Source organism: Sus scrofa, chromosome 7 (assembly GCF_000003025.6).
Source record: "Sus scrofa isolate TJ Tabasco breed Duroc chromosome 7, Sscrofa11.1, whole genome shotgun sequence".
Taxonomy (NCBI): Eukaryota; Metazoa; Chordata; class Mammalia; order Artiodactyla; family Suidae; genus Sus; species Sus scrofa.
This window is the reverse complement of record NC_010449.5, coordinates 98,162,908-98,172,892: the sequence shown is the minus strand read 5'-3', so window position 1 is coordinate 98,172,892 and position 9,985 is coordinate 98,162,908.

The window sequence follows — 9,985 nt, the reverse complement described above, 5'->3', positions numbered from 1 at the left end:
GCTATTTAAGGCAGTGATATAAAGTTTCCTTTAAAAGTAGTTTTGGTTTGGTATGGAAATGCTGTAAAATTTGGTTGTGATGACTGTTGTACACCTATACATGTAATAAAGTTCATTAAGTGATTTAAAAAAAGAAAAAATATTTTTAAGGTAAAAAAATCTAAACAAAAAACAACAGTATGGGTAGTATGAGGTTATGATAAGCTCCATGAATGTGGCGTATGGTTATGAAGGTTTTTTTTTTTTTTTTTTTTGTCTTTTTAGGGTCGCACCTGCAGCATATGGAGGTTCCCAGGTAGGGGTCCAATTGGAGCTGTAGCCACCGGCCTATGCTGCAGCTACAACAATGCCATATCCAAGTTGCGTGCAACACCAGATCCTTAACCCACTGAGCAAGGCCAGGGATCGAACGTGCATCCTCAGGGATGCTAGTCAGGTTCGTTAACCACTGAGCTGTGACGGAAGCGCCCAGTTATGAAGGTTCTTGGTCCCCAGAGGGATGCAGACACCCTCTCGGGGAGCCATCTCTCCAACTGACTCTTCTGAGAATCGCCCCCCCCCACCCGCTGTCTTTACTGGCTCTGATCTTAAGGGTGACTCCTCAGCTTTTCTTCCTAGTACTGCCAAGTTTTGCACATCTCAGGGGCGCCGAATGTCCTAGGTCTTGGAATCTCCCCTCGTGGGACCCAGTACGGGACCTGGAACAGGACAGACAAAAAGTGCTAACAGGCCTGAGGTCAGAGGTCAGGCTCCATGTGACACACGGTATTTGCTACATTCCAGGTACCTAGTGGGAGCTGGGAAAATGAGTTCTAGTCCTGCCCTTACAGTCACAGCTCTGCGGCCCTGGATGAGTCCTTTCCATCTCCTCGTCCGACTGCCTCAGGAGGTGTTTTCAGCCCCGTAAGTATGTGAAAGGGGGTTGAAATCAAGACATCTCCGTAAAGTTCATTAATATTATTATTGGTCAAGCCACAAATCCAGTGTTACTCAAAGTCTTTTGCATCCAGAGAAGTGAGAACCAGGCTGGAGGGAAAGAGGGTGGTAAGATGGGGTGAGAAGCAGGAGGGCTGGAAAGGGAGGATGTCAAGGACCCTGCTTCACAACCTGATCTAGGTCTCGACGACCTAGAAACTGCCCTCTGTGACTTCAAGCATAGTCCCCTGCCCCTGGGGCTCCCCAGCGCTGTCCAGCACAAAAGCCTGGTCTTTGGAGTCCAATGTCTAGTATCACATGACGACTCACTGGCTGGCTGAGCTGCAGCAAGTTACCAAACCTGTCGATGCCTCATCGGTCTCCTTGCTAACACGGGGCGATGCCAACTCTCAGACATTATGAGGATGGAGTGAACGTGAGTCCTGACACATAGCAAGTGCTCAGGAAATGTGGGCTCCAGAGGACTCCTGCAAGTTCCTGGAAGAAAGACAGGGAAGTGATTCATGGTATATGATGTTATCTGGAGCATTTGATTCCCATGACGGGGGAGAACTGGACGACCCCCCCACCCACTCCACACACACACACACACACACACACACACAAGCTGCCCTGATCTAACGCTAGAGATGGAAAGTCAGAAAGGAAAAGTGCAGCCACCAGCTCCACCTCTGCTCCCATCTCCCACCTCCTCCCCATAATACCCAAGGCAGTTCTGCCCCTTAGAGTCTCCTGGGCTATAGATTTGAGGCCCCTGTTCTCTAAGATGAGGGGAGCTGGAGAGAGAGGAGGCTCTTTGGAGAAGCAGCCAAGTGTTCTTTGACTCCTAGGAGAGCCTGGGGCCCGAGGGGACAGCTGGAGGTCCGCTGTCTGTCTGTTGAAGCCTCCGCTAGACTTTCTGTCTCCTCCACCCCTGGGAATCCAACCATAAGAGGAACAAATCTGGCTCCCCTCTGCACCCCTTGCCCCCAACAGTTTCCTTCCTGTGCTCTCTGGGAGAAGATGAGAACTGGGAAAAGAGGGATGCGGCTGGGGAGGAGGCTCAGCTGGGCCACATCTGTATCCTTAACCGTGGCCTCCCCATGCCTGCTTTGAACGGAGAGGGGATGGGAGAGCACCCGTTCTCCCCAGGAAGCAGTGCTCTGACTCACTGTTCAGGATAAGCCGTGGAAGAATGCAGCCTTTTTTTCTGTAAAATGCAGAACTGCGGGAATCATTTTCTCACCTTTATAAGGCAACATGTATTAACATGTGCTAACAGAGAACTCCAACATAATGGTGACTTAAACAAGATGGAAATTTATTTTCTACTCACGTAAAATAATTTCGGATGTAACTAAGCCAGGGCTGGTATGAAGATCTTGCAAAGTGTTCAGGGATCCAGTTTTTTTCCAACTCATCCTCATGGTCCAAGATGACTGCAAGAGCTCCTACCATCATATTTGAGTTCCAGGTAACAGCTTGGCAGGTAGAGAAGACATGCTCCTTCCTTCAAGAAGACGTTCCGAGATCAAACCCCAAACATTCATTTACACTTAAAACTCTGAGAAGTAAGAAGGGGCAAGGATTGCCCAGAAGTTAGTCATAAGGTCATAGACAGCTCCCAAGACAGCTGAGAAATAAACTCTTATCTGGGTGGCATTGGGTCCCATCCTGTTCTCTCACACAGCCACTGTCCTGATTCAGGCTACTCTCGGTTCCAGGATAAGCACAGACCTGGTCTTCCTGCTTCCAGACAAACCCTCCACCTCTGGCCATATCACTCTCTTGCTCAAGAACCTGCAATGGCTCCCTGGAGCCCTTGGCATAAACTATAGACTCTCAGTGTGGCCTTCAAAGCTCTTCACAATCTGACTCCAACCTTCCTTCCCAGCCTTGTATCCCAAGCACAGCTGCACACCTCCTCATCCTACACACATTCCAGCCCCACCAGATTCCTCTATGTCCTTTAAATCATCCATGCCTCACCAAGCTCCCCCCCTTGACTGCAGGGCTCTTTCTGCTCTTTGATTCCTAATAAACTTCCATTCATCTTGTGAGAGGCTGCGCAAGCATTACCTTCTCCATCCAAAGCCTTCCTGCCTCCTCTGCGGATCTCCTGGAAGTCTCTGGAACACCCTCTCACACGACTGAATGCTCTCAAGAGGAGAGCATTCCAAGGTTCAGCGCTACTCACCCACATCTTCCATGGTCTGCAGCAGAGGCCCTGGAGGCCTTTGTTTTGCATGGATGGTATGAAGAAGGCATTAAGGCTTTCTGGCTGGACCAGAAGCTGCTCCAGTGCCATCGCTATCTTGGTGTCCTGAGCAGTGAGCCCAGGGGCCAGCACTGAGTGGGGCCGAGTGAGCGAAGGACTCACAGGAGGTGCAGCTGCTCCTCCCCTCATTGTAGCTCAGAGTCCTGCCAATTCAGCGGCCTGGCTCCCTCCCTCTGAAGTACAGAATGACAGCTTGACCAGGGCCTAACACTCCAAGGGATGACATTAAAATGGAACAGATACAAGTCCTCGCAGCCATGCTCACCCAGATCCACGCCGTTCCAATTATGAGATGTTTAGTCTATTCTGTCTCCACTAACCTTTCGACCCATAACAGAGACAGCGTCACTCCTGATGGGAACAGAAGCCCCTCGCCGCCCCTGGGCTCCTGACAGTGGGAGAGCGCTGAGCCGAGATTCCAGGTCCTTCGTCCCCTGCCAGCTTGGGGAGGCCCAGCGGAGGACAGGCTGGCTGCTTCCCCAGACTCCGAACATGGAGCTGAGGGTGAGGGGCAGGAATGGGGCTTTTGTTTCCTTCTCCTTCACCCCAAGTTCCCCCGCCACGGCCAGGTGCTCACGGGAGTCCTTCAGTAACTCCCCAGAAAGCAGGCATGACTTTTTTTCTCTTTGGGGGAGTCCCTGCAGAAGACTTTTTGTCATAGTGTCACCTTGGGGACACAGCTGGGGCGTTAAGACCTCCTTTCCCAAGGCCCTGGTTCTGGGGCCCCTCTCCCTTCCCCTCGCATAGACACTTCAAAGTCAGTTTTGACCCCCATCCCTGCACACACACACACACACCCCAGCCTCCTCCTCCCCGTCCCTACGCTTTATGCTCTCGTGGCACTTTGCAGCTTCCAATGGTTGTCTGTGATTGTCTCCAAGCTGGGAGCACCTCTGTCCCCTTTGCTGAATGGCACAGAGGAGAGGCCCGGTGGGTGCAGGGACCCTCCTTCCTCCCTCCTCTCCCTCCTTTCCTACTCTATGAGAAGGAGGTCTCTGAGGTCAGCTCCAGCCCTCAGGGCAGAGGAATAACCCAGAAGCCCTGCCTCCTGTGGGGTGGCTTTCCTGCCATCCACGGTGACCATGGTGACCATGGACCTGGTGACCACGGAGAGAGAAGTGTAATAGGGATGCTCCGGCCACCTCTTTCCCCTCTCCCCAGGAAATGACCATGACCGCTGGACCCCTCGCAGTGTACACGACCCTGTGCTGTGTGATCAGCTTCCACTTTCTCAAACCACAGAAGCAGTCTCTGAGATGGGGCTAGAAAGCTGGCGAGACTTGCCTCAGGTCGCACAGCTAGAAAGAGACAGGCACTTAGTCGCTGTCTGATGCTGCCTCCTTGCACAGGCTCCGCCGGTCCTTGCCCAACCCTCTCCCTTCTGCTGCTGGCCTGGCACACCAGAGGCACTCCATGGGCGGGAGCTCCCGCCCGCCCTCATCCCTCAGGCCTCCTGGGTGGAGTGGGGGAGGAGAAGGCTGACCTGCCGTCCCCAGCTGCCCAGCTCTTGCAGAGGCCGGACAGCCCCGAGCTGTCGCCGGCTCTCCAGTTCTCAGAAAGCTCTGTTCCACATCACAGCCGATTAGTTACAAATTGCTTCCTCTCCTCGTGTATCACTTACACAACAGAGAGAAAGGGGAGATTGTTCCTGAGGAGGATGCTCTGCCTGGCCCCTCACCAGGGCAGCTGAGGGACATAATGGGAAAGTGAGGAGGGGCCGGGAGGGGAAGGGGGGTGTAGTCACGGGAAACAGGCTGTGGAGGGTCTCAGCAGTTGGGAAGGGACCCGCTGTGTCCATTCTGGTGAGCAGCGGGCAGGCAGGGGACCAAGGCTTAGCAAGGGCCCTGAGTTGTGAGGGCAGGGAGGGGAGGCAGCTGTGGTGCCAGCTCATGGGCCTGACTCCTGGCCAGCAGCTTGCCAAGGATCCCCAGCTGGGGAGGACGGCCCCTCATGGGGTGGCCGGAGCACAGCAGGTGCCTGGCCTCTGATTTCTCGAGAGCTTTGGGCACATTGGGATCTGAACCAACGCCTTCCCTCGGGCAGCCGTGACCGGCCGCTCCAGCTCCTCTGGTTTTAATAAAGCCTAGGCTAGAGCCTGGAAGAGCCTGGAAGGAAGTTCCGGGTCAAGGAGGCTGCTGGACACACGGTGCTGGCTGTGGCCCCAGAGCAGCCCTGTTCTGGTACTCCTTGACTTTGCTGCCACCACTAAGCTAGGTCCCTCCATTAAAGCAGAGGGCCAAGCAGGCACAGAGTACCCCTTTGTCATTCTGCTTAGCCCAGCTGAGACCAGCTGGCATTTTCACAAAGGGCTTTCCTAAATACCAAGGGAGAACAAAAGGGAAATAATTACAGAAAACACGAAAAACCCAGGCCTGGCTGCCAAGTTCCCAAAGTACAGGTTTCCAGTCCTTTGGTGATGACATGTCGCCCCAAAGGACTGGGGACAAGGCCTTGGGCACCTCGCCTGGCTTCCCTCGTTGGCAGCGTTGTGGTGGGCGCCATCTTGTTCCCACCCCTGGGAACCACTTGATCTCCCGTGGGCTCGGCTCTTGTCTCCCTTCCAAGTCAGCCCCACCCTGGGCCTCCCACCAGGTTCTGGTCTCCAGCCCGAGGCATGAGCCTTGTCCCCTGGGGGCTGGTGGGACGATGGTGACCAACCCAGGGCATGATTACACAGTAACAGGAGGTTGATCTCCCACACTGACCCCCCCACCAGTGAGGCCCACCCAAGTTGTCTTGAGCACGGCGTCTAGGAGGGCTCCCTCAGAAGGCCGATGGACATTTGCCTAAGGAATGAGCAAGCGTGGAACGTTTTCCCTGTGGGGGGAGGAGAGAGGGCTCCGAGGATGGGCCCAACTCAACAAACAGCAAGTAAGCCCCTGCTGTGTGCCGGGCACTGCACAAGGTGTTGGGGATCCAAGGGTGAGCGAGGGTCTGCCCCCTCTCAGATCACAGGCTGAGGGAAGACAGACCAGCAGCTGGGCCGTGCTGATGCTGAGGGAAATGCCACATGCGGAGGGGGCCTGGATGAGGAGCCTCTTGTGCAGTGGTGGAGGCCAGGAAAGCTCTGGAGCCTGGACAAGGTGCTTGGAGAAAAGGAAGGGGGCTCAGGGTTGAGACTGGGCTGGGTCCACAGGAAATCCCAGGCCGGGAGGCAAGAAGAGGCACAGAGGCCAGCCAAGCATCTTCTTGCTGGTGACTCTGGCTAGCTCGCCGTGGCTCCGGCACGTCCAGCCTATAAAGTTGGAAAGGCTTTGGCCTGAGCTGCCCGGTACCAGCCAGGAGGCAGGAGGGCCTAGTCCTTTGGATGCTCTGCTTATCACCTGGCCACACCCAGGTCTGGGGCTCAGGGACAGGGTCAGAGGGAGTATGTTGCCCTAGGGCCACCTGAGACACCGCTTCAGAGGCCGATGCTCAGCGTCATCGAGGGAGAAGGACGAGATCACAATAGGGACAGAGGTTTAAGACGATGAAGAAGCCAGACTATGAAAATGCAAAAATAAGTCAGGAAGGCAAAAGCCAAGAAATTGGAATGGTCCAGGCAGGTATTTCAGGCTAAGGCCGTGACCAGTGCAAGGTGTGGGGAGACTTGTGTTTTGGGGCAGCCTTGCGAGGTAGCCTGGCATGCAGATGTAGAACCTGCGGCTGCTTGGGGTGACTGTTGTCACAGTCCAGTCGATGTTTCTGTGGCCTAGACCCTTGTGTTTACCTGCATTTGCCTGGCTCTTGTGACAGGGTCAGCCCCAGGCCTGGAAGGAGCGCTTCTCCCTCCTACACACTGACCTTCAGAGGCTGCCACCAGCCACTCTGCTCCAGCAAAGGGGGCATCAGGAAAGGTCTGGGACATCATCTCTACCTTCAAGGTATTTGCCATCTGCTTGGCAGAGAGCGCTTGTGCTCCCTGCGAAGAGTCTGGACAGAGACCTAAGCCTGATCCCCACCTCTGTTCTTCCCTTGGCAGCTAAATGACTGTGGGCCAACTATTTAAACTCCCTGGGCCTCCATGGTCCTATCTGTGAAATGGTAGTTATGAGAATTCAATGATTTGAGGCATTTAGCGTGCCAGGCACACTGCTTGAAACATACGAAGCACTCAGAAAAACATTACCTCTCTCCCTGAAACAACAATGAATGATTGCAGTGATACACAGCTAGAGGTTGAGCTGCGAACACTGATGGTACCAGCGGATCTGCTCAGCACCTGTATCCACTCAGAAGGCCTCACGGTCAGCTGGGGACTGGTCACCTGGATGGTGATGGTGAGAATGTGTGCGTGTGTGTGTGTGTGCATGTGCGCTCCCATGTGCAAATCCCTGCATTGTTTTGCTCCTCTGCAATTGGCAGAAGCATAAAATTCTTCATTTTCTGTCTCATCGGGATGAGGACTCAACTCGGTAGTGTTTTTCTATCTCTAATAAGAATCAAAAGTTGACTTAGAAAGCATGCCTGACAGCTACCATTTCCTGTACCCCAAGGGCTCTAGCCGTCCTCACCCATGAGGTAAGCACTGTTATTATTCCCATTTTAGGTGGAAGAAGTCCAGGCTCTGAGAAGTCAAAGAAGTTACTGGAAGTAATACAGCTAGGAAGGACAACTGTCCAGGGGAGCAGAGCCCCCAGCACCCTGCCCTGGCCTGGAAGCAAGAGGGAACCTCTCTCTGACCCATGGGCATTTGGAAGTCTGACTGGTCCCCCCTGCCCCCACACCAATTCATCTCACAGCCCAAGAAGCCAGGTTTAGAAGAACATGGTCTCCGGTTTAGTGACAAGAAGACCGAGGTGCGCTTGCAGGAACTCCAGATGCTGCCCAGGCGTGGAGCTCACCCTGGAGAGTAGAAAGGGAACTCCAGCATCCCTAGCCATCAGTACCTCCCCCACCCCCCGCCCCACCCCCATAAACTTCAAGGGAACCTCTACACCACCTGCCAGGTGCCCGGAGCATAGTAGGCCCGAAGCAATACAAGCTGAATGAAAGAGCAAATGAATGAATACAAACACACACACACACACACACACACATACACACACACACGTGCACAGTTCAGCACTCTTATACATGCACAGTTATAGGCAAAGGTGCCCAGCAGAGGTGCTCAAAGCACTGAGTCATAGACAAGCATATGCAATACAGATCCCTAAATACACACACGCATGCACAAAACACACCCATGCCCACATTCACAAATCCAAATCCAAAAGAAAGACACACCAAAACACTTGCATATGTATATGCAGATATTGCGGGCAAGCATCCCTGGTCCAGATATGCACAAACACACACCTACTCACCCCCATACACGTGCACAGTGATGCCCAGATATCCTCCACCAAGACCTTGGGCCCAGGAAGGAATCTGTCTGTTCCCTGAGCCCTAGCATGCTGGAGCTTGTCAGAAAGTTCTTTGTACCCCCACTTAGCTGGCTGGTGACTGGCTCCGGGCTGCTGGACCTCCGGGCTTGGGGCCCGCCAGGCAGGAGGCAGTGCCTCCGGCAGCCCAGCAGCCCCGCGTGGGTGGGCGGGCAGGCAGCAGACTCAGAGGTCACTGGGGTGAGAGCCGGGGCTGCCCTGGCCTCCGTTTTCCTGGCTGGAATGTGAGCTGTAGGGACTGCCTCTCAGGCCTCCCTCCTCTCCCAGAGCCACCCACCAGCCCCAGGCCCAGGCCAACCCATGACCCGGAATCCTGCCAGGTTCTTGTAGCCAGAAAACTGTGGCGAGGGGGTGGTGATGGGGATGAATGACGCTCCAGGATCATGGAAGGCACACACGAATACACGGAGAGATGTGCAGGCACACACAGAAGCCGGCTGAGCTACTCACACACAAAGACACACACAAAGGCACAGGCAGGCATACAAACTCACCGGCCCACCGAAATGCACATTCAGACACACTTCCAAACACAGCAGAAAAAAGCGGACACATACATATGTAATCACACAGGCATACAGAGATACCAAGACCCTCACACAGGCGACATTTGCACACACAGCAGAGGCACACAGACACTCAGACAACACAGAGGCGGACAGCACGCATGGATCGCCACGGCTACACATCAATGCCCTCACACATGCACAGAGACGCGCGTTCGCGCACCCAGACCCCTGTCGGCAGACCCCGCAGCCTTGGAGCACTTCCTCCTCCTCCTGGGACCAGGAGGAAATGCTGCTCTAGGCCACACTCCAACCCACATGTGGCAGGCTTGCAGGCAGGGCCTGGGAAACTGGCTTCCCACAAGAGGAAATGGTGCCGAAGCCTCCGCCAGGTGCCCGCAGCTGGGCTGCGGGCGGTCCAAGTGCACGGCTAGGAGGATGGTGGATGGGCTGAAGAGACAGCCACATGCCTTGGGTTTTGTCTCCATTAGTCACACACACGTGCGCACACACACACACACACTTTTCAAGAGTACACATAAATGTGCACCAGGCAGAGGCCCTCTCAGAACGTCAGTTTCTTCATCTGTAAAATAGGGTTTCTAATTCTTTCGCCCTTGAGGATTATGGGGATGGCATAAGGTGGCACGGGAAGGGCCAGACCAAATCGCTGCTGCCCTGGGGAGGCTGGGTCTGCAGTCTCCGCAGAATCCGCTAACGTCAGGAGCCCTGTTGGCAGGCGTGGGCTCCACACCTGGCTGCCCCCCATGCAAGGTGGCCGGCCTGGAAGCGCGGGAGCGGAGCCGCGGAGCCCTCTCCGCGGCCCGCACTGGGTGCTGCCCGGGTCAGCCGGCGCCCCGGGCAGCAGGCTCCGGCAGCCAGGAGGTCCGCGTCGGGAGCGCCCCTTCCACGCACTGCGG